The 25,150-nt window shown below is 40.0% G+C and overlaps 1 pseudogene; it reads left to right on the top strand.

Annotated features, from left to right (window-relative positions):
• The first annotated feature begins 23,755 nt into the window (after positions 1–23,755).
• On the top strand, positions 23,756–24,727 carry LOC122454313 (annotated as a pseudogene).
• Positions 24,728–25,150: the final 423 nt, after the last annotated feature.

Below are 25,150 nucleotides of genomic sequence, written 5' to 3'. Positions count from 1 at the left end.
CAACCAGTCCATCCTAAAGGAAATCAGTCCTGAATATTCATTGGAAGGACTGATGCTGAAGGTGAAAACTCAAATACTTTGTCCACCTGATGTGAAGAACTGACTCATTGGAAAAGACCCTGATGCTGAGAAAGATTGAAGGCGGGAAGAGAAGGGGATGACAGAAGATGAGATGGTTGGATGGCATCACCGATTCAATGGACATGAGTTTGAGTAAACTCTGTGAGTTGGTGATGGACAGGGAAGCTTGGCATGCTGTAGTCCATCGGATCACAAAGAGTTGCACACGGCCAAGAGACTGAACTGAACTGATACATGTTTTATATATATACATATATTTAATCAGCTCCCCTGGTAGTTCAGTGGTAAAGAATCTGCCTGCCAATGCAGGAGACTCAGCAGGAACCATGGGTTCAATACCTGGATGGGGAAGATCCCCTGGAAAAGGGAATGCAACCCACTTCAGTATTCTTGCCTAGAAAATCCCATGGACAGAGAAGTCTGGAGGGCTACAGTCCATGGAGTCACAAAAAAGTCAGACACGACTTAGCAACTAAACACACAACATATACATATGTATATAGTTATTATATATGTAATTATAAATTACACACGTGTTTTACCGTTGTACAGAGTAATAAAAACACATGAGTCACAGAACTTTAGAAGGTCAAGATAAAATTAAAAATAGACATTCTGCTGTTTCTCTTTTTCAGTTTTGTAAGTTGCTCTGTGCACTCTGGGATATCCCCCACCCTGGAGGTCAAACATCCCAATGTCTTCCAGAGCCAAGATTAAAGGACTTCTATTTTCTGTCGTTAAGGTTTTGCAAAGGGATTCCCAGGTGGCTCAGTGGTAAAGGAGCCGCCTGCCAATGCAGAAGCAACAGGAGACGTGAGTTCAATCCCTGGGTCAGGAAGATCCCCTGGAGTAGACAACCCACTCCAGTATTCTTGCCTGGAAAATCCCATGGATAGAGGAGTCTGGTGGGCTACAGTCCATGGGGTCACAAAAAGGTGGACGTGACTGAGCATGAGCACAACCATTTTTGGGGCTTCCCAGGTGCACTAGTGGTAAAGAACCCGCCTGCCAATGCAGGAGATGTAAGAGACACCAGTTCGATCCCTGGGCTTGGAAGATCCCCTGGAGGAGGGCATGGCAATTCACTCCAGTATTCTTGCCTGAAGAATTCTATGAACAGAGGAGTTTGGCAGGCTACAGTTCATGGGATGGCAAAGAGTTGCTAAGCGACTTAGCATTCACGCAAGGTTTTGTCATTTAAGGGCTTCACACTTAGTGTGGAGCGTGGCACACCAGATCATATTGTTGTTCATTTGGGTGTGAGTGTACAGAATTAAGCATCTAGGATATTCTTTTAATCATGGCCTGTGATGGGTTTGATGAGGCTGGCAATTTCCACAATGAAGCAGGTTTCTGGAGCACAGTCAAGCTGATGCAGCCTATGCGTGAGAAGGGGGCCTCAGGGTTAGGCATTACAATGGCAAACACCACAATACCATGTCCATTTGTTTTGGTTTGAGCTGAATTTTACATTCATTCTGAGGGCTGACTTTAGACAAAATTGGTCAGTGTTGAGGCAGTTTATGATTTTCCTAATTGCTACCTAAGAGCACCCTTAAGCCCCTTAAGGGTGGATGCATTTCATTTTATGCTACAGTGATGGAATCCAGTACCATTCATACACAAAAGTATCTAATCATCTCTCTCCCATGACCTTGACACTGTGATATCCCTTCTCTGCAGAGTTGAATGTAAGTTCTCATCTAAATGTTGAATCATGTAATTGCAAACTTTGGTGATTTGACAGTGAGGTGCATAGAGGTTGGAAAGCTTCCTGGTCCATCTGAATTCTCTTTGTTGTTTGACACACTTGCCTATTCTCGTCTTCTAAATACTTTCTCAGTTATTTGAAAAAGAGATAATCTGCCAAACCAGGTTTACTTTCTGAATACTGTCACAAAAGTTGATGTTACCAAGAATACAATGTAATTCATGATTTCCTCTAGAAGAGCTAAGGCTATATGCCAGCTAAAGGGGAAGGATGATGTCGGAGGAGGGTCAGTGTCTCCTTTGCACTGGTACACAAAGGAAATTGCAATGTGGGGAAAATTATCTTCCAAATTGCATTCTCCCCTCTTGATCCTGAACCTCACATTTACATTCATTTTAATGATGAGGATGTAGAAGTAAAGAGAATTAATTAGGACCTTTTGAAATAATACCAAAATGGAGAATATTTTAAAATCAAATTAATAGCAGAATGAACAGAAATGGGCATAAATAGGTGAGTGAAGCAGCAATGCTCATTAGAAATATACAAACAATAATATAGTACGCAGATGGGCTGATATTTAATACTGGACTGAAGATCTGGAAGGAACATAGAGTTGAAAAAAAATTGGAAATGGCATTTCACTGGCAAGCAGAAAAAGTAATAATTGGCTACCTGGAACATTTCCTAATTGAGGGCTTAATAGACTGGCTTAATAGATACTTCAGAGGTTTGAGTGAAGATGGGAAACTAATAAGTTTTATCTTAATTAATTATGTTAGTGATAGATTAAAATATTTGAGGTAAATCTTGGTGGTGGTTTCTGAAACAGTTATGAAACATACTAGCAAGATCAGTGATATCGATAATATATTGATAGTTGCAAATATATATTTTGAGACCAACAAAATATGGGGATATCAGGATTTGATTAAACAGCTATGCTAGGAACCATATGTTTATGCTTGAGTTTTTGCCATCAGCATTGTGCTTAACATGGCCAGAAAACATAATCTGGATCAAGTGACAAAATCAGAGTGCGTGTGTAGGAAGTCGCTTCAGTTGTGTCTGATTCTTAATGATCCTCTGGACTGTAGCCCACTAACCAGGTTTCTCTGTCCATAGGACTCTCCAGGCAAGAATACTGGAGTGGGTTGCCACACCTTCCTCCAAGGGATCTTCCCGACCCAGGGATCGAACCCTTGTCTGTGGCATCTAACTGCATTGACAGGTGGGTTCTTTACCACTAGCACCACCTGGGAAGCCCCAAAATCAAAGCAGGAGACATGATAGTTTATACTTAGCATGCTTGAATAGAGAATATGACCCAGTCTCACAGACCAAATGCAATATCTATGCTACTGTAAATTTTTGCTTATATTTGTTATTCCTTCCAAGGCATTTTGAACATTATAATGAAGACTCAAGTAGGAAAGGCACCCTTTGCCAACTTCAAGGCCATTTTGAAATGGAAAGAGGCCTAATGCTAAGTTCAGACTACAAGTCTGTCATGCTTATAGATTTGGTATCACACTGTCCCATGAGTTCCAGCAATAAATATTCCTTAAAAAGCTTCACAAATCTTCTTGAGCATCAAATATCTCTTTACAAATAACATCTGGGTGAGATGGATATAAATAAGCCAAAACCATGATTAGTAGGTTCCTTTGGGCATATAAATGAAGGGGGCAAGTATGTGGTTAACTGTGACCAGAAACTGTAACTGGAGTTTCTGTGAAATGTTTGAAGAGGAAACCATTTAATTCAATAGGGTATCTAGTAATTCTTTTCTGCTGGACACCTTTCCTGGGCTGCGTCAGCTACTCAGTCGGTAGAATTTGATCTGGTCTCCCCAGGCTTTATTTGTTTCCTTGCGGCAAGTTTGCTTTCTTGCTCTCCTTCTGTGTATCCTTTTCTATATCTCTAAAATTCCATGTATTTTAAATGACTATATTTTTTCTTTGCAATATCTCCTACAGTTATTTATTCTTCTTCTCTCCTCCCCCTACCCATTATCTTTCCTTTTTTTTTTTCTGAGAATGTACTCAGATACTATTAGAAAAGGCCCCAGTGAGGTTGGAGGTCATCTTTTGTACATGTGAGGACAGCAACGTTCAGAAACTTCTGTTGTAATGAGAAATTCATTTCTGGAGACTATGTCTTTTGACTCTCAGTTCTTTCCTTTTGACCTCCTCAAGGATAAGCCTCATCACCTTGTTTGGGACATTTGTGAAGGGCCTCTGTTTTCTGATAGCTTCCCTTTTCAATTTCCTCTGCACAAGTTATTGAGAAAAATATCTGTTCTTTCAGTTAACAAATATTTAACTGATATGTACCAGGTATTTTGCTAGAGCCTGGACACCTGTCTGCCCCTTGTAGGACCAGCTACATAGTTTAAGGGACTCTGTGAAAAATAAAAATGTAGGGCCGCTTGTTCAAAAATGATTAAGAATTTCAAAATGGCAACAGCAAGCGCTAAACCATGTACAGGCTTCTTTGGATTCCAGACCTCTGGGTGACTGACTGCACATACCCATGAAATTGACCTCAGCCCTTGGATTAATTTTCATATAGTCCTCTTTTCTTCATGTATCTGGTTATACATTTCTAAACGGTACCTAGTAGTTTTTAAATTCTGAGAATCTTTAACCTTTTGGCCCAAACCTGACTTTTCCTCCTTACTCTGGCTTCCACTAAGTGAATGTGGACTGAATACAATAATATTTGCTGTTGTTGTTCAGTCTCTGAATCATGTGCAACTCTTTGGGGCTCCATGAACTGCAGCACACCAGGCTCCTCTGTCCTTCACTGTCTCCCAGAGTTTGCTCAAACAAACTCATGTTCATTGAGTCGATGATGCCATCCAAGCATCTTGTTCTCTGTCTCCCCCTTCTCCTCCTGCCTTCAATCTTTCCCAGCATCAGGGTCTCTTCCAATGAGTTGGATGTTGGCATCAGGTGGCCAAAGTATTGGAGCGTCAACTTCAACATACAATAACACAGAGGGGGAAATTTCACCTTCTTAGCACCTAGAAGCAGAATGGCAAACTGTTCTAGGAAAAGGTCTTGGTGAATTTCTCAAATGGGAGAAGTGATCTTCACAAAGACACTCAGATCACAAGAGAAAGAACGAAACTCTCTACATAACAAAAGAAGGAGAGAGGTAGGAGTGGTGATGGGGCAGGGCCCAGAGGGACAGTCAGAAAGAAAGACTCATGATTTCTCTGGCAGCAAGATTTCTTAGAGAAGAAACCATTTGAATGAAAGGGCTGTGTTTGTGTGTTGGCTATCGTATCATGGAAAATTTCCACCTTTCCTACAAAATCTCTTATTAACTTTACCTTGCTCAGAATGCATTTGGTAAGAATGGAATCTTTTTGGCTACTAATGGAAATTCTGCATTGTGTCAGGATTGGTTTATTACAAAACCTTCATGAGAAGACTACCAACAAATGAATTCTGCAAGTTATTTTCCGTTTTCTCTTTATATCTAATATATATCTTTCCCTTCCCTACTTCCCCTTATTCCACTATTCCTTCCTCTTTGTCCTTTGTTTCCTTAAAACCTGTACATGTTTTAGGTCCAAATGAAACTCTTCTTTTTCTCAGAAATCCTAAGAGCCATTCTGACTCAAAATGATCTCTTCTGCTACAGATCCACTTTGTTTTTTACTAACCACTTGGCATTTACTCATTTCCTCTTTCTAGATATAATTTTTTTTTAATATGACTTTGTTTGATCCTCTTAGGTACAGGAAGCTTACTGAGGACAGAGCTTTTCTATTTATCTTTTTTTTAATCATCACACCCAGCCCAGTACTGTGTCTTTAGCTGGAAGAATGCTGATCGTAAACGAGAGAAATTGGCTGGGTTACAGAAAACCTTAATGTCAAAGAGAATAAAAAGAGGAGGAGAAACTACTTAGGTTTTAGAGATAGGTGATAAAGCCATAGCTAACACTGGGTGACCATGTGTGAGAGAGGCAAAACCTTTTACAAAAGTCTGTTGGTAAATATTCTCTTCTAAAAAGTGGTCTGTTGATCAGCTATATTAGCAAATCTAAGGCTTTTAAATAAACTTGCTGAAGCAAGTGGCAGATGTTCTAATATAGGAGTCACAGGACAAATGTCATAAAGCACGCACTGAAAACAAACAGGCTTTTCCAGAACATTTCTTTTACCAGTGAAAATAGGCTAAGAATAATCATCAATTCCTTGGGAGAAACTTGTGTTTGATATAAGTACTCAGAGCATATTCCATTATCACGTTGTTGCTGTTTACTCACAAAGTTGTGGCCAACTCTTTGTGACCCTTTAGACTTCTCTGTCCACAGGATTTTCCAGACAGGAATACTGGAGTAGGTTGCCATTTCCTTCTCTAAGGGATCTTCCTGACCCAGGGATTGAAGCTGAGTCTCCTGCATTGGCAGGCAGATTCTTGATTACTGAGCCACTATGGAAGCCCTATTATCATAGTAATCATATTTAATGAACTCTATACAGTTTTCATGATAGTGCAGGGGTTTAATCTTCCCATCTAAATTATTTGTCACATTCATAATGTTCTGTAGGTACTGTTTGAACAGACAACTGATGGGTAAAACCTGTGATTACTAGAGCCAATATCTTGATGCCTAGAAGAGTTGATAGGCAGGTAGGCAGCACATTTTGGAGAGCTTAGTTTTAAAGATGTTTATTTCTGTATGGATAATCTACATAGAGTTCTGTTAGAAGAGATGGAAACTGGGATCAGGTGAGAAAGCCAGAATTGACCCCAGTTGGAGGAGAAACCCTGAAGGTGGAATGTGTATTTGTTATATTAACCAGTATGACAATTTGATATCAGAAGACTTTCATAACTATGAAGTTAAACATGGTGAAGGTGGTAGTGAAAGTGAGTAGATGTCTACTCCACAGAAAATTCACATCATCTTCCTATATGATGAAGTCAGGTGAGTCAGTCACAATATGAAAAGTGAAAGTGAAGTCGCTCAGTCGTGTCCAACTCTTTGCGACCCCGTGGACTGTAGCCCACCAGGCTCCTCTGTCCATTGGATTCTCCAGGCAAGAATACTGGAGTGGGTTGCCATTTCCTCCAGGGGATCTTCCCGACCCAGGGATCAAACCCAGGTCTCCTGCATCGCAGGCAGATACTTTAACCTCTGAGCCACCAAGGAAGCCCCAGTAGCAATATAGATTCAACAAATGAGCTGGTTGGGAATTTAGAAGTCTCAATCAAAAATGACTCGCTCATTCAAACAACTTTCTGCCTGAAGTTCTTTTTCTGCTAGATATCTACCAAGGAGGCATTACCTTAGAGTTATTAAGTTGCCTAGGCTTACGGACTTGGAGGCTTTATTTTGTTAGGCAATTCAAAAGCATCTATCTCCAAGGCTCAGATTTGTATTAATCAGCTTAAGGCTGATATATGGGCAGAGAATGCAAATTCATCCATTTGCAGTGAGAGCTGGAACTGTCATATAACCAGAATATTCATGATCTCAGCCCCAGGACATTCTCTCCCTATAGGTCGGCCTGTAAGAGAAGACAGATTCTGATCAGAACACTTGCCAGCAAGGCATCAGAACAGAAAGTATTAGTTTGATGACCTGCAATATTTCTCAGCAATAGGCTATATTAGCCTTTTGTTTTCACCATCGCAATAAGAAAAACCTTGACAATGGACTACAGTATTCTCGGTCTTCTGGCTGGGCCCACTGTCTTTTCAAAATGCTTTGATGAGTAGCTCACAGGTAACTTTTTAATTCTGCTTTCACAGCTTCCATAACCCACCAAACCTACTTTGGAGTTACACAGGGCTTCCCCGGTGGCAGTAGTGGTATATGCAGTCGTAGCCAAGGCAGGAGGCTCAGGACTTGTGGGTTCGATCCCTGGGTTGAGAAGATTCCCTGGAGTAGGAAATGGCACCCCACCCTAGTATTCCTGTAGAGGAATCTAGTGGGCCACAGTCCATGGGGCCACAGAGTCGGACAGGACTGAGCAAACACAGTCTGTCTTCAGACTTGTTAATGAACTTCCTCCTATCACATTCAGATCCATTAGGTTTAAGCCCTTGATGTGACCTTGCACATTGCGATGGCCTTTTAGAAATAATCTTATTTTATTCTTTTCCCAGCTTCAGCAGTGACTATTTAAACTCATGGACAATTAAAAAAAAAAGCCTAGTCATTGCTGGTGGTAGGAGTCTGGCATAATTATTGAATACTGGGGTTGGGAGTGACAAAGTCTTCAGGAAGAAAAGTGGAGATTAGGAAAGGTTTCTAGACACAGGAGAAACCAACTTGTGTTAGGAGTGGGGAGACTTGGGGAGCAAATATGCCAGGGTGGTTGTGGAGTGCTGACCAACTGCTGCAAAGACCTTACCTCAATCATGCAAATGCAGATAAGTGATGGATCTGCTCTGGTCAATACAAGATGGTGTAAGCCGGACCTTGTATAAACTGAAGATGTGGATGCCTGAGGCTTGGAAAAAAGGCCTGACCCAAAGAAGTGGGCTTCGTAATTCTTTCTGGAATACCCAATCCTATTCTGATTGATGAAGCCCACAGAGAAGGCCAAATTTTCACTTTGCTCCTCGTTGTTTATTCTACCCGTCTTTCTAATAAAGAGAAAGTAAGTTGGAGTGTGGAAACATTTTTCTTCTAAAGGTTTGACTAAGATCTTAACTAGTAGTCATGCCCACGTTTTTCATTTTCTTTATTCGCAATCATATTGTTACAGAATTAGGATAAAATTTAATTTATTTTGGAAAGCACTATAGTACTCTCCACCAAAATGGCAAAAATAAATACCTTTCAGAGGAACTGTGTTATTGGTTTAAGATAGATTTTGGTAACAAATCCAAACTTTGTCCTAAAGTAATATTTAACCATTGCTTTGTAAACTGAAACCAAGACATTATTAAATTGCTAGCAAGGCAAGAAGTAGACTAGTTCTCTAATTTCCAGGTCTTTTTTTTCTTTTCTACCCAAGATAAAGAAGGGAAAAATATAATAATATAAGCCATTCAGCACATATGCCCTTTTGACAATGCTGTGTTGCATACCATGTGACTTTAGGAAATAAGTTTTGCAAATATATAAGAATGGGCTCTTTACAAATAGCTCTGTTCTGGTCATTGAGCAAACATGAACCAAACCATTTAATTCCATTTCAGTGGCATTAAACTGATTTTAACCCTTTGTTTTCATCAGGCGATACTTTTGCTCCTATCTTGATGTTTATTGTACACATTGTTTCTCAAGGAGGTACTTCAGAGAAGTAAGAGATGGTGGTGGAATTATTTTAATCGTGGAAAACACGACAGCATTTAGGGCTACATTAGCATCCTGCTGTTGTATAGACCTAGTTTAAATGTGACCATTTTAGAGCAAGATCTCTCAGTTAAATAAATGTGTCTGTGTCTCTTTTTCTGTTTTGCATATAGAGAGAACAGCATCGAAACATGTATATTATCTAGGGTGAAACAGATCACCAGCCCAGGTTGGATGCATAAAACAAATGCTCAGGCCTGGTGCACTGGGAAGACCCAGAGGTATTGGGTAGAGAGGGAGGTGGGAGGGGGGATCAGGATGGGGAATACATGTAAATCCATGGCTGATTCATGTCAATGTATGACAAAAACCACTACAATATTGTAAAGTAATTAGCCTCCAACTAATAAAAATAAATGAAAAAAAAAATTAAAAACAAATTTTTAAATAAAAAAAAATAAATGTGTCATTTTCAGTGTTAAGAGTGGATTTTCTTAAGTTACACAGCTCTCTATGGTATGTTGCTGGGTTGCTTGAATTTTTTAAAAAATTTTGATAAATTTTCTTTGCATGGTGGCTCTGGTGATAAAGAATTCACCTGCCTATGCAGGAGACTCAAGAGACGTGGGTTCGATCTCTGGGTCTGGAAGATACCTTGGAGTAGGAAGTAGCAACCCACAGCAGTATTCTTGCCTGGAAAATTCCATGCACAGAGAAGCCTGGCTGGCTATAGTCCATGGGGAGGCAAAGATTTGGACACAACTTAGCAACTGAGCATGCACATGCATGAAAAGTACAAGGAAAGTCAATTCTGCTATGACATGCCATATGCTCCTAAAAATCAGCCTCCTATGAAAAATGACACAATATAAAAGACAGAGTTTGTGGGTAAAATGGGTATAACATTGAAAATCTTTGCCACTGACACATACAAAAATAGAAATATAATAAAACAGGCTAAGGGCAAAGCTGGTGGAGTTGATGGAATTTCAGCTGAGCTATTCCAAGTCCTAAAAGATGATGCTGTTAAAGTGCTGCACTCAATATGCCATCAAATTTGGGACACTCAGCAGGGCCATAGGACTGGAAAAGGTCAGTTTTCATTCCAATCCTAAAAAGAAAGGCAATGCTGAAGAATGTTCAAACTACCGCACAATTGCACTCATCTCACACACTAGCAAAGTAATGCTCAAAAATCTCTAAGCCAGGCTTCAGCAGTATGTGAACCGTGAACTTCCAGATGTTCGTTCAAGTTGGATTTAGAAAAGGAAGAGGAACCAGAGATCAAACTGCCAACACCTGTTGGATCATAGAAAAAGCAAGAGAATTCCAGAAAAACATCTACTTCTACTTTATTGACTATGCTAAAGCATTTGACTGTGTAGATCACAGCAAACTGTGGAAAATTCTTAAGGAGATGGGAATAGCAGATCACCTGACCTGCCTCCTGAGAAACCTGTATACAGGTCAAGAAGCAGCAGTTAGAACCAGACATGGAACAATGGACTGGTTCCAGATTGGGAAAGGAATACATCAAGGCTGTATATTGTCACCCTACTTATTTAATTTCTATGCAGATTACATCATGCAGAATGCTGGACTGGATGAAGCATAAGCTAGAATCACTATTGCAGAGAGGAATATCAATAACCTCAGATATGCAGATGATACCACCTTTGTGGCAGAAAGTGAAGAACTAAAGAGCCTCTTGATGAAAGTGAAAGAGAAGAGTGGAAAGGCTGGCTTAAAACTCAACATTCAAAAAACTAAAGTCAGGCATCCAGTCCCATGACTTCATGGCAAATAGATGGGGAAATAGTGACAGACTTTTTGTTTTTGGGCTTCAAAATCACTGCAGATGGTGACTGCAGCCATGTAATTAAAAGGCGCTTGCTCCTTGGGAGAAAAGCTATGACCAATCTAGCCAGCATATTAAAAAGCAGAGACATTACTTTGCCAACAAAGGTCTGTCTAGTCAAAGCTTTGGTTTTTCCAGTAGTCATGTATGGATGTGAGAGTTGGACTATAAAGAAAGCTGAGTGCTGAAGAATTGATGCTTTGGAACTGTGGTGTTGGAGAAGACTCTTGAGAGTCCCTTGGACTGCAAGGAGATCCAACCAGTCCATCCTAAATGAAATCAGTCCTGAATACTCATTGGAAGGACTGAGGTTGAAGCTGAGGCCCCAATATTTTTCCACCTGATGCAAAGAGCTGACTCATTGGAAAAGACCCTGATGCTGGGGAATATTGAAGGCAGGAGGAGAAGGGGATGACCGAGGATGAGATGGTTGGATGGCATTACCGACTCCGTGGACATGAGTTTGAGGAAGCTCCAGGAGCTGATGATGGACAAGGAAGCATGGCGTGCTGTAGTCCATGTGGTCACAAAGACTTGAACATGACTGAGCGACTGAGCTGAATTGAACTGACCTGAAAACATGTAGTACAATCTTATACATCTTACATGTTTTTATACACATCTTGTACCTTCTTAAAATGTTAAGAAACAAATACTACATATTGTGCTTTAAATTTGCTTATAGAATTGCTACAGCTTGGGAGTTGTTGTGAAGTGGCTACAGGGCAGTTATTTTGATTTGTAGGCTTCCTGGTGGTTTTCTGCAAAGTGAGACCGTGGAGGCGTGAAAAGGAGCTTGGGGGTGTTGGGGTCCATGAAGAGTGAGCTTGAGGAGTGTTACTGGCTGACTTGAATCACATGAACACAGCTTTTCTTATGCTTACCAATGCACATGAAATACAGAAATTCAAGAATAAAACTAAGTTAGTTCAACACCAACTTCTGAAGGACCCACTGACTTCAACTGAACTTGAGACTTCTCAGCAAAAAAGAAAACCAGATCAAGGGTATTATATGAAGTCTATTTTACTATTGAAAATACAAACTGAAAAAGACTGATTTTATGCATCATTTAGTTGACATTAAATTTATTTTTAATGATTTATTGATTTGTAATGACAATATAAAAATTATACCATGCTGAAATCTCACATTCTCTAAGTAAGCTCTTCAGTTAAAAAATTAATACATATTATATTATTGTAGAAACATAAAAATACAATATTATGGAAAGTTGAATAATAAGATACTAGTTTATATCTTATATAAAAAGTTTAAAGCAAACTTATAAATTTATAGTCAAACATGATTCCATGAAATTCTATGCTCTTTTTCTCAAAAGGGCAAAGGGCATAAAACATGAGTAAATCCAATATATAAGACAATATCTTGAAACTCATAAAACAATTAAAGGAAAATATTCAGGCAATACAGAAGAAAATAGATCTTGTTTTTGTATTAATTATCTTAACAGTCAACTAAGGGCTAAGTGAGTATCAGGAAAATCTCAAGTGAGTACCAGGAACATGCTCTATAAGAAATCTCAGACAAACTGGATAAAGAAATTGCTATTATTCTGAATTGGCACTTAAGATGTGCTACCTAAATCTGGATGGGAAGTAGGGAGAAAAATGTTGAACTTAGGACCTGTCACGGACCATGACTTTTGCCAGTTTACAATGAGGGAGTACTAGAGGCTAAATTACAGAGAGATACAGAAATAAAGGACAGGCAGAATCCTGTGCTGTAAAAGCCTGTGGAGCCCCCGCATGCATTCCCAGTTTCACTCAAAGTTTGCTATTTTATCTGTTACACCAATTCCACGAATCAATTTATTTTTGCTTTTTGTTTAAGCCTCTTCGGTTTTTGCCAGTGGTAACCATGCCACTGTCTCTATATGTCGACCCCATATTTAGTGCTTTTTGTGGCTCTGCAACCTTAATATTCCTCCCTGGGAGAAGGGTAGGGGGAAAGGATAGTTAGGGAGTTTGAGATTGATATGTATGCACAGCTATATTTAAAATGGATCACCAACAACGTCCTACTGTATAGCGCAGGAAACTCTGCTTAATGTTATGTGGGAACCTGGAGTTTAGGGAGAATGGATACATATATATGTATGGCTGGATCACTACTGGGCATCTGAAATTATGACATTGTTAATCGTCTATATTCCAATATAAAATAAAAAAGATTAAAAAATTTAAAAATTTCGCCCCCAAACACTGAAATATTCTTTCATCAAACTTCTGAGAAATTCATCTTATGTTTCTACTTGTTAGCTTTCTATGTAATGTGGAATCTCTATGTCTTAGAAAACAGTGCCTACTTGAATAGCAGAAAATAAAATCGCTATCTAAGAAACAAAAATGGATATCAATTAGTTTCTCCTGAATCCAAAGAGAGAAGAACTCCTTTCCAGGCAAGAAGCTGCTTCTCCTGAAACTACTCACTACTCACAGTTGCCTTTTTTGGCGAACAGAGAGGTTACGGAGAATGTGCCCAGGCTAGTCTACTTAGGGAAGGTAGAGGCAAGATAAAGTTAAATTGCTCTGCCTAAAAAGAGAAGAAAGGAGTTTTTAAATTGGACAAAAGTCAGAGTAAAGTCACAGAGTTTATCAGCGTGTATGTGTGCAACAGAGGCAACAGAGCCACTTCCTGTGAACACGTGCAAAGACTCCCCCAAAGAAGCTTCTGAATAACTAAAGTTTCTGGTTAAACTTGGTGTCATGTTCAGGGGTGGAAAGTTAAGCTCCTTTAATGCTATTTTTGATGTATTCATTAGATTCATGAGTTAAGCTCATTTGTTTTGGTTCTAGTCTGTCTTGAACATGCAGGCTTGACCTGATAGACCATCACTCATTTTGGGATCAGCCTCATCACTTCCTTAAAACTTTTTCTGTTCATACATATTTTCCATTTTATAATTTTTGGGCTCTTAAATTCAATTTAAAAGTCATAGTCGTTATCGTTTAAATCTTCTAGTTCTGGATTGAGATATAGCAAGTTGGACATTTACGGGAGTTGGGGGCATGGGGAACTATTTTGGTCTATAAACTTTGAGTCCTATATGGTTCCTTCAAGGATAATTCTGACATCAGTCCTGAGTATACGAATTTTGTTGCATGTTTATTTTTCCTAAGGTACTTTAATATTTAAGGTGCCAGAGGGTAGACCATATTGTCTATAAATTATGGGCAATAAACTACCATTATTTTAGGAACCATACCTGAAATACAGGATAGAAGAACACAGAACATATCAAAGGAGTCTAAATTCCATGCTGACTACTCCTGAGTCAAAGACAGAATTAGAAGGATTTTTTTTTTCTTTTTTATATTTTTAAAGTAGGATGACTGAATTGGGGATAAGATTAATATAGAGGAAATAATACCATTAGTTAAGTACAATCTGCAATGTTCTATATCTCCATTTCTTTCTTTACTGAAAAATAATTATTTTGAGTTGCAACCTGTTAGGTCTGGTTGTTATTAGTGAACATTAGCTGATTTTGCTTCTGCTTTGGCATCACAATTTCAAGTTTTTAACTTTCATGAATTTGAAAGTGAAAAAGTGAAAGTGTTAGTCACTCAGTGGTGTCTGACTCTTTGCAACCCCATGGACTATAACCTGTCAGGCTCCTCTGTCCCTGGGGTCTCCCAGGCAAAGAATACTGGAGTGAGTTTCCATTTCCTTCTCCAAGAGATCTTCCTGAGCCTGGATCTCCTGCACTGCAAGCGGATTCTTTACCATCTGAGCCACCAGGGAAGCCCGAGTTTTTAACTTTCATGAATTGAATGAACTTAAATTTTAAATTAAAGAAACATTGCATTTTCCCAAGGGATGGTTTCTCATAACAATAAGTGACATTTACTAAATGTTTGCACATTAGATTAACTTTTTGAAAAACAATGTACTTTCCCCCATGATGGGTTATCCTTAAGAAAAGTCTGTGTTTTAATTTAATCCTTCAATGCACTCTCATCCTGTGAATAAGGTCATTTTAATGAATTTTGCATTAGTTCCAAAAATCCTGAGCAACCTAATACATTCCTATAAATTACATACTTGGGGGATTTCAGTGCCAAGCTCTAAATCTAATTTAATAACAGTAAAAAATGTTATTGTATCTTTTTTGATGGCTTCTGAATTTTATGTAGGTTACAATGATGAGCAAGCTGATCAGTGGAATCAGTGCCATGTCACAGGCCTTATGATAAAAATTTAGACCACAGAAGAGATGAGATAGAGGCAAAAATAGGAAGAAGAAAGCAACAAGATACATCAAGTCAGGTTTCCCTTTTAAGAAACACACAGAAAATGCAGAGGGTACAGGGATCATAAATTTCATTTTTGACTTTAAGACAAGTTATTGTCTCCTGTTTTAATTTTTTTAATCAATTTCCCCCCCTGATTTTCTTATCCTGTTTTTAGTGAAGGATATGGAGAAAATGTATATGTTAGCAGCTCTTAAAGATGATTGTAAAGGGAGACTGACCTTGCTGATAAGACACCAAGTTCACATTTCAGGGAGAAGAGTTCCTTGTTCCATAAAAAGGGAATGAGAGGGGGTGGGAAGCAATGTTGCAGAGGGCAAGGTTGGTGAGAACAACCAGTGGCTGCAGATAGAAAGCATGCATTTATTAAAAGAGACAGTTGAAAGATTTATTTTTAGTGGAATCCTAGAGAACCCACTGAAACAAGGCTTCAGTAATCCTACCCGAATTAAGATATTCTAATGAAGATAGATTTCTTAAGTGAAAGTGAAAGTGAAATCGCTCAGTCCTGTCCGACTCTTTGCGACCCTGTGGACTGTAGTGTACCATGCTCCTCCGTCCATGGGATTCTCCAGGCAAGAATACTGGAGTGGGTTGCCATTATTTCTTAAAGAAGCTGGTAAATAAGCTGAGATCTGCGTTAAGATTGCATAAGGTTCAAACGAAGTTCAGTTTAGTAGCAAAGGTAATTGTCTATTTTTTTAATGATAAAAACTGTTAGGTAATTAGATCAGAAAAAAGAAGTCCAAAATAGTGGTGGCTAAAAGACAAAGAAAGAGAAAATCCCGTGAAAAGGGAACAAAGGAAAAGTCTGCGGACCTGAGTGAGAATCTCAGGTGAAACAAACGCCCCCACTTATTGGCTAGCCCTAATTTGCATAGGGCAGGCTCAGGGGGGAGGAGACAAAAATGTATTAAAAGAAAAAGCCAAGACCCAATGGGGTCTCTCCTCTGGGGCCTGCCTGCCTTCACATCTCAAAGGTGTACTATCCTTTGTTTACCAAATAAAACTCTGAGCTGTAACTGAGCTGTAACACTGGTCTGCCATTTCAAATCTTTGTTGTGCCAAGACTGAACCGAGGAAACTACACACTCTCTAGAACAAAACTACTTTTAATACACAAAAGTTTCAAAATCAGATTTTATTTAGTTAAAAACCTGGTCTTAAGTGATATATTGTTGTATAGAGTACATTAACAGACACACTGTCCAGTTGTAGAAATTAGTTAGGAGAGATTAATTTTATATTACTTAAAATAAGGGAGGGAAACCAATTCACAAACTGAAGTTTATAGATCAAATCGTTTTCTTCACATCTTTCATTAGCAATATCTTCCATATCCTGTGGCTCTTCATTAACCATTCCATGTGCTCCTCTCTCTCCAGTTCTCAAACTCTCATCCCCATCCTAATCTCTTAATTCCAATCTAATCTCAATAAATAGCAACAGATATTTATTCAACATCTACAACTAGTTAAGCAACCTGATGAATGATGAAGATACATCCATCTGTGGATAAAGCAGAAAGGCATTTTCTGCCTTCAGGATCTTCTGTCATTCATTCTAGTGGTGGAAATAGACAATAAAAAGGAAAAATAAGTAAAATATACAATATGTATTCAATATACACATATATTGAATACATGCATATGTATATATGAGTGACTTTACTTACTTACTTCAAAAATATAGATGAGAACCAAAACTTTAAAGAAGTTAAGAAGCAAGCCATGCAACTACACAAGGGAAGAACATTCTAGGCTAAGGGAATGTCAAGAACAAAAATTATGTTTGTGTAGTCATTTTGGATGACTGGGCTCAAGGATGGGACAGAAGGCCTGTGTGTTGAAGAAAATAGCAGAAGGAGAAGGTTAGTAAACATTAGAGTCACAGAATGTGTGTGACTTTACACATAATAGAAAGACTTCTCCTTTTATTCTCCATAAGATGGAAGCTGTTGGGAATTTCTGAGTAAAAGAAAGATACTATCTCATTCTTCTTGAATAGGCTCTGAGCTGAGGAATAGAAGCACTAGAGTGAAGGAAGGCAAGGGTAGACACAAGAAACTCAATCAGGAGGTGTTAACAATTTAAGAGAGAGACAAAAGTGTTTTGGACCAGGGTGATGGTAATAAGTGTGATAAGAGGTATTAATAGCAGGATGCTGAATATACTTTGAACTCAGCACCAATAGAAATTTTTTTGATAGACCATATGGGAGTTGAGGAAAAAAAAAAGAGAATTGAATTGCTGTTACCTATGATAACAAACATTGCGAATGAGTTTGTTCGGAGATGAACACTAGAAACTAAGTTTTGAATATATTCTGTTTGAGAGGCCTACCATATGCTTAAATTGATAGGTCAGGTAGGCATCTGGCTATATGGCTTTGAGTCCGGATTTAGGAGAGAAAACTGAGCAACAGATATTAATTTGCAAGCATATAGGTGGTATTTTAATCTATGAAACTGGTTGTGATCACTAAGGCAGTGAATGCAGACAACATAAGGACAAAGCCTGAACTTTGGGCATTCTAACATTCAGACATGAGGTAAATAGAGAAACCCAAAAGAGACAGGAAGGGACAGCCAGGGAGACAGTGAGAAAATAAGATGAAGGTACTGAATCTGGAGAACAAAGGAGAAAGTGCTTCCAGGACAAGGATGCAATTAGTTGGGTTAAAGCTTCCTACAGATGAAGTCTGATGTGGGCTGAGAGATGAGCACTGGGTTCAGTGATACGGAGACCACTGTGCTGGGCTGTGCTTAGTCGCTCAGTCATGCCCAACTCCCTGTGACCCCATGGACTGTAGCCCACTAGGCTCCTCTGTCCATGGGATTCTCTAGGCAAGAATACTGGAGATGGTTGCCATGCCCTCCTCCAGGAGATCTTCCCAACATAGGGATCGAACCCAGGTCTCCCACATTGCAGGTGGGAGACAACAGGGAAGCCCAAGAATACTGGAGTGGGTAGCCTATCCCTTCTCCAGGGGATCTTACTGGTCCAGGAATCAAACTGGAGTCTCCTGCATTGCAGACAGAATCATTACCAGCTGAGCTACCAGGGAAGCCCATGGAGACAACTAGTTACTGTGAAAAGAATTTTTGGTAAAGTAATGAGACAAAGCATGATTGGAGAAGGTGCAACAGAAAAGGAGGAGAAACATTAAAAACACTCAGCTAAAGAAGGTCCTTTTCAAGGAGCTTTGCCATAACAACAACAATAAAAAAAGTAAATAAAGAGAGCAACAGGTAGCAAGGAAAATAAGGTCAAAAGAGGACTTTTGCTTTATCTCTCTATTATCTACCTATTATATATTTCTATCATAGGCTTCCCAGGTGGCACAGTGGTAAAGAATCCACCTACCAACTCAGGAGATGCAAGAGATGCGAGTCTAGTCCCTGGGTTTGGGAATAAGAAATGGAGTGATCCCTGGAGTAAGAAATGGCAACCCACTCCAGTATTCTTGCCTGGAAAATTCCATGGACAGACAAGCCCAGGGGGTTACAGTCCACTGGGTCACAGAGAGTCAGACACAACTGAGCACGCATTTTTACACTAAAAAAAAAATCTCTATCATTTATCCATTCATTCATATTTATTCAATACTGGAAGAAATTTTGATAGGCTAAAATGATTGATATAAGGGAGGAAACAATGACTCTGAGGAGAAGGGAGAATTGTTCAAGCAATGACCCTGAAGGAGGCACAAATGGATGGAATCTCATGACAGGGTTAGGATGGGTCTTACCTGGGAGCATGAAGGTATTTGTGAAGCCCTGTGAAGAATATAAGGTGCAGAATTCAGACACAGATGCCATTAAGCAGGTATTTGCAATGTGGGAACATGTGAAAATTCTCGGATTGCTATTCCATTTCTCAGAGTGGCAGGAAGCAAAGTTGTTGGTTGAGACTAAAACTTGTAGGCAGTTTTGGAGGTTTGATGAGGGAAAATCAGGGATGAAATGAATACCAGAAGAATGGAGGAGTTTGGTCTGGGAAAATAAAATAGCTGAGTCAAGTTTCTCTTGAAATAGGACAAGGTCTTTGAACTGTTCCACTTAAATCATGAAATTCTTTAGGAAGCTTATTCTCTGTGTTACTGCTTCTTGTGTTCAGTGCAGATATGATCAATACAGGCTTTTCTGATCAATGCAACCATGTGAGACTCATCACCTGGCTCGGCACCACCTCTAGAAACATGTAATGCCATGGGCCATTGTGTGAACAGGCTCAACATCCAATGTGGGGGCTCTTTTGCTGATGACAGAGTACTTGAAGGGATGTTACAAACAGGTTAGACAATTCTCCCAAAGGGGAAGGGTGCTACATTTATTAGAGAAACCACTATGTCATTAATAATAAAAGGGGAACAGCTTCTCAACATCTTTTCAAAAAGCTGTTATTACTTGAGTGGTAGTGATTATACATTTAGACCAGATAGATTTTTTTTTTGTTGTTTCTTTATCCGTGATCAGCAGCACAGGGGAAGACATGCAGCAAGACTGTAGCTTGCTCAGACACATTCCACGGAGAGAAAGGCAAGGGAATTGAGGGTATGTGCAGGGAAGGAGTGATAATGATTGACCAGGGTAAAAGCTGGGAAGGAGGAAAGAGGATATGAAGCCCAGGGCATGAGGAAGAGAGGAAAAAATTGGCAAGATGGTGTGACTGTTAAAGATCTAGAGAGTGAGATAGAAAGGTAGCAGGCATAGTCAGAGACCGGGAAATTAGGAAGTAGTACTGTGGAGGGTTTGTAGTTATTGGAATGTCAAGGTGGCAAGGAACCTGGACCCTACTTTAACTCCTTCTACTTTTCCTTTTTCTTATTCTCTTCAGTAGTAGTTCCACCTTCTAAAGGTAAATTATCCTTTACAAGCTGGAAAATGGAGAATCTTGCCCAAAAGAATGGATGGGGAAAAAAGGGTGATGGTCAAGAGACTGGAAACCTACAAAGAAAGATGGCAGCCAAGATATTCAAATAATTCACATTTAGTATATATTTTCCCTTTTAACTCTGAGAAATCATTTATTTTCACAAACTTGAGTGATTTATTGATGATTCTATTTCAATAAAATAATTTTGTGTCTCTGTCTGCAGTATGGATGAGTTGAAAATTGAAAAAAATACATATGACCACCAATTTATGAAATAATGCAATGCCTGTCAACAACTTCACTCTTTTTCCACCATTGAATTGACTAATTGTTTTTCTCCCACTGAAGGACACAATATGGGTTTGAAGGTTTATACAGGAGCCCAGATTGTCTGATACCATATCAAGGGGATCTATTGTTCTATATGACACATTTTCTTTTGCTTAAACTTTTCTGAGAAGGCCATTACTATCTAGAAAAGAGGAAGGGGGAGTAGAGCTTTAGATTATTTTGGGAAAGTTAGAGACAGAATTAAGAAACACTGAAATTATGGAAATTCTTAATATATATATAATCTTATATGAAAAATAGCAGGCATAGAGAGGCAGATAGCTTTGATAGCTCCTACAAGCTAAATGCCCTGGATTGAGATAGTTATGGATCACTGGTGATAAATGATGAGAATTTAATTTGGACTGTCTAACCACAAAAAGAATAATTTACCAAGTTAAGCTAATAAGCTTGTACTTTATTTAAGAGACAATTATTTTAAAATTATGTATTCATACATATGGGGCTTCCATGGCAGCTCAGTCAGTAAAGAATCTGCCTGCAATGTAGGAGACCTAGGTTCTATACATATGCTATTGCTACAGAATTCTTATATAACAAATTTTATAGAGAGAGCATGTATTTATATATTAACTATACATGTGAATAAAATGTATATTTAACATAAACTTGATAAAATCTCAATAATAGTTGGTTATAGCCTCTTGCTGAGTTAAGTTTTTTAGTAAAAAGGTTTATTTACACTGGAGATAACAGAGTTGGAAAAGGTAATCTTGCTCTCCTGAACTGGGAGAATGTTTCAGATTCCATTTGCAGATGCCCTTCCAAGGCTATGCTCCTTACTTTGACACAATTTTGTGTATAAGTGTGTCTGTGCGTGTGCACATACACACTTTTTTTTTTAATTGAAAAAGTGTCCCAAATTGTTAAATTCTAGAACTAAAGAAGCCTGGATTCAACTCTACCTTTGATCATCTTAAACACAAATACATTCAGTCTAGCAACTGTGTAATTCTAATGTAGTCTGGTATAATATAAAATCCCAAACTCATTAAATAGTTTTTTCTTCCCTGGCTCAGATTCAAATCAAGCTTGGAAAGTTTGGCGGAGTGACAAGGGTGGGGGAGTGGGGTGCTGCTGGCTTCTCTTCTCTTGTCTCTGCTCCCCTCCTGCTCTGATCAGCTTCTGTTGTTGACCTCTTGAAGACTGGTCTCAGAGGGATTAATCATGGGTGGCTAGTGCAGTAGCGATCTGGTGTTGTTGACTGCTCCCACAGCAAATGATCTCAGACTAACTCCTCTCTTATACACTGCTTTGGTGGAGTCCTTGGCAATTTTTTTCTTCTGAGTCTTCTAGGTTGCTCACCTGATGAGGACAATATCTTTCCTGGGATGGCTACTTGTGAGTCTTCCTCTGCCCCTAGATTCCAGTATCCACCTCTCTGTTTTGGTATCTCCATACCCTATCAGATCAAGTGCTCCGTGGGATCCCTTTTAAGGGCTCTCCATAGCAAGGCCCATGTTTGGAATCTGAGAAACTTCTCTGGGTGCAGAAATGGAGATTGACCCAATGTACTCCCCTCCTTTTTCTCTGAGCCTCAATTTTCACAAATGTCTCCAAGTCACTTTCCCTTGACTTGAGGTTAAGGGGAAGCACCACCTCATTTCCCCATGGATGGGGTGTGTGGTTGTCAGCATAGCTCACTGACAGTCGTCTTGAAAGAAATCATCTCAGCCCTTCAATTGTTTTAGACTGAGGATAGCTACTAGCTAACGCTGACAGGGCCAGTATGGGACTCCTCTCTTCTCTTCTCCACATTTATTTGAAAATCCTGAAGGAACTGTTTAAATTAGCATTTGTTTTAACATCCAGGTGGATTTAGAGCTTACTGTTTTGTGCTTCACCTTGAACAGATTATGTGAAAGAAGTAAGAGTGGCATTTAATAACCTGTTCTAGTCCCAAATTGAAAAATACAGCAACATGGAGATAAGTCTGTGAGAATATTTTGGAAAATGGAACCAGTGTACAAAAATGGCAAGATAATACTGTAATGTGAGATGCTGAACACCCAAGTCTGGAGGGACAACTTGACACTGTGTTCTCAGAATGAAACCTTTCTGTTTCTGACTTGGCCAATGAGGCACATCTTTATTTAAAGTGGCCTATAATTTTCTTTTCTAATCCAAGTTTTGACTTCTTAAAGAGAAAAAAGACAGTTGTATGGAAATGCAAAATCTAAGAACCAAAGGACCTCATTTCATGTTGTAAATGAGGTCACAAGGAAAAGCATCACTTAAGTTTCAACAATTTTATATTCTGGCTATTTCCTTGGTCATATGGATCCAGTGCTACACCAAAATCTTCAGACATCTACAATAGCCTAGAAAAATGTCCTGTCCAAACACCCAGTAGGTTTATGTATTCTAGCCTAAACTGGTCCTCATAAAGAAATAAAATTTTAATTCCTATCTCCATACTGTCTTTGGTATGGGAAATAGATTAGCTTAAAAGGTTGTATTGTGTCAATGGGAAACAAGGATTAAAATGTTAAATTTTAATACAGATGACCCTTGGTTACCTGTATCATAATGACAGAATTTATGAATTATCTCAGATTTCAAATACCTGTTTGAGAGATAGGATGACAAAGGACTCACACTTGTAGATACTGGTCCACATTCTTAGGTCAGAATCAACTTCATAAAACCTGTATTAAAATTAATAATCTGCTAGAATCTTCTCAGTTTGGCTTGTCTTGACTCGAGATTGAGTGAGCCAAGCAAAGCCAGAGTTGGGAGGTCTTTGAAGATAGACTTAAGATTTCATCTGATCGGCCGGAAGTGTGGTGACGATGATGACGGCAGCTGGAGGAAGGAAGAGAAGGAAGGAAGAGAAGGCCGGAAGTGCTACATCTTGAGCGTCCCAGGCAGAAAGCAACCTGACTTTCTATACCGGAAGCTCTTTTCCAGGGTGTAGGGAAACGGTCCGCCTGGCTGGAAGTCCCACATCTTCGAGCTCCCCCATCTTTTCAGAAGTTTTTCTGTCTCTGTGCTTGCTTCTGTGCTCTTTCCCCGTTTTATCTGTATACCAGAAAAGGATTCATTAATGTCTCTCTGCTAGCGTCACTAAACGGGTGGAGCCAGCGTTCCTTCCCTGTACCATCATGTAGCTAGGAAGTAGCACCTAGGGGCAGTTGGACCGCTGGGATCCCAAAGGAAGAGGGGAGGGCTCAGAACTCTGCTTCTGCTTCTGCCACCAGGACACAGTCTCTTCAGCCTCTCCCCCAATGCTGTCGCCATGCCCCCTATGGCCCTCTGTCTCCCTGTGATTGTGGCCACTCTGCTGTGGGGAGCATCCCCTGTCAGGGGACTCATTCGAGCGACTTCAGACCACAATGGCAGCATGGAATTTGCAGACCTCCCAGCTCTCTTTGGGGCTGCCTTGAGGCAGGAAGGACTTAAGGGGTTTCTCGTGGAGGCTCAGCCAGCCAACGCCTGCAGCCCCATTGCCCCACCTCCCCCAGCCCGGGCCAACGGATCAGTTTTCATTGCATTGGTTCGGAGATTCGACTGCAGATTTGACCTCAAGGTCCTACATGCTCAGAAGGCCGGGTATGGTGCAGCCGTGGTACACAATGTCAATTCCAATGAGCTGCTGAGCATGGTGGGGAGTACCGAGGAAGTCCAGCAGCAGATCCGGATCCCTTCCGTGTTCATCAGCGAGAAGAGCTCTAAGTACCTGCGTGCCTTCTTCATCTACCAGCAGGGGGCTCAGGTGCTTCTGGTCCCTGACAGTGGATTCCTTTTGACCTATTTCTTCATCCTTTCCTATGGGATTTTGGCAATGCTCATTTTGGGCACGGGAGCCATAGCGATAGTTCGTTGGATCCATTTCCAGAAACAGCGCTGGCGGAATCGGCTGACCAAAGAACAACTGAAACAGATTCCTACCCGCGACTATCGCAAGGGAGACCAGTATGATGTGTGTGCCATCTGCTTGGACGAATATGAGGACGGGGACAAGCTGAGGGTCCTCCCCTGCGCTCATGCCTATCACTGCCGCTGTGTGGACCCGTGGCTCACTCGGACCAAGAAGACGTGCCCTATTTGTAAGCAGCCTGTTTGCCGGAATCTTGGGGAGGAGGAGCAGGAGGAAGAAACTCAGGTGCAAGTGGGCCACGAGGAAGGGGGCCTGAGAAGCCTCCCTGCCTAAGAGCGAACCTCACTTCTGGGCTCCAGCACTGTACTTCCCACTAACTTTGGCTCCTTAGCCCCAACCCCCTTTGTGTTTCTTGGGTCTTCAACAGATCCCTCACACTCTCCATCCTCCTCTTCCTCTTCCACTGTCAATCTCATCTGATACTCCCTTTCCTTCCCACCATTAGCCACAGACTTGCACAGACCCTTTTCCTCCCTCCAGTCTTCCAAGTTGAGTGATGGGGATAGTTCTACCTCAGCTTTCTCCCTTTCCCAGCCCCTTCCTCCTGCGGGATTTGGACGTGCAGAGGAACTGGGTCTTCACTTACTGGGTTAATAAAAACGATGCATGCGAAAGCCATGGGTGAGAGCTGTCAAAAACAATTCAAAAGAGCATATTTTTATTATTTGTGTCAAGGATGAAAAAATAATTTGAAATATTATTTTAAGTAACTCAGAATATCTTAAATTGACTTTGGGATATTAACATTTCACATTTGTCCTCATAGTGCAATTTCTCATACCTAAAATTTTCAATGCCTCTCCTTTACCTGTTTTAGATCCGGTGCATATGAAGTAGTCTACA

Source organism: Cervus canadensis, chromosome 16 (genome assembly GCF_019320065.1).
Source record: "Cervus canadensis isolate Bull #8, Minnesota chromosome 16, ASM1932006v1, whole genome shotgun sequence".
In the NCBI taxonomy this organism is placed as follows: domain Eukaryota; kingdom Metazoa; phylum Chordata; class Mammalia; order Artiodactyla; family Cervidae; genus Cervus; species Cervus canadensis.
Note: the sequence above shows the minus strand (reverse complement) of the source record. Positions and strands in the feature narration are given on the sequence as shown.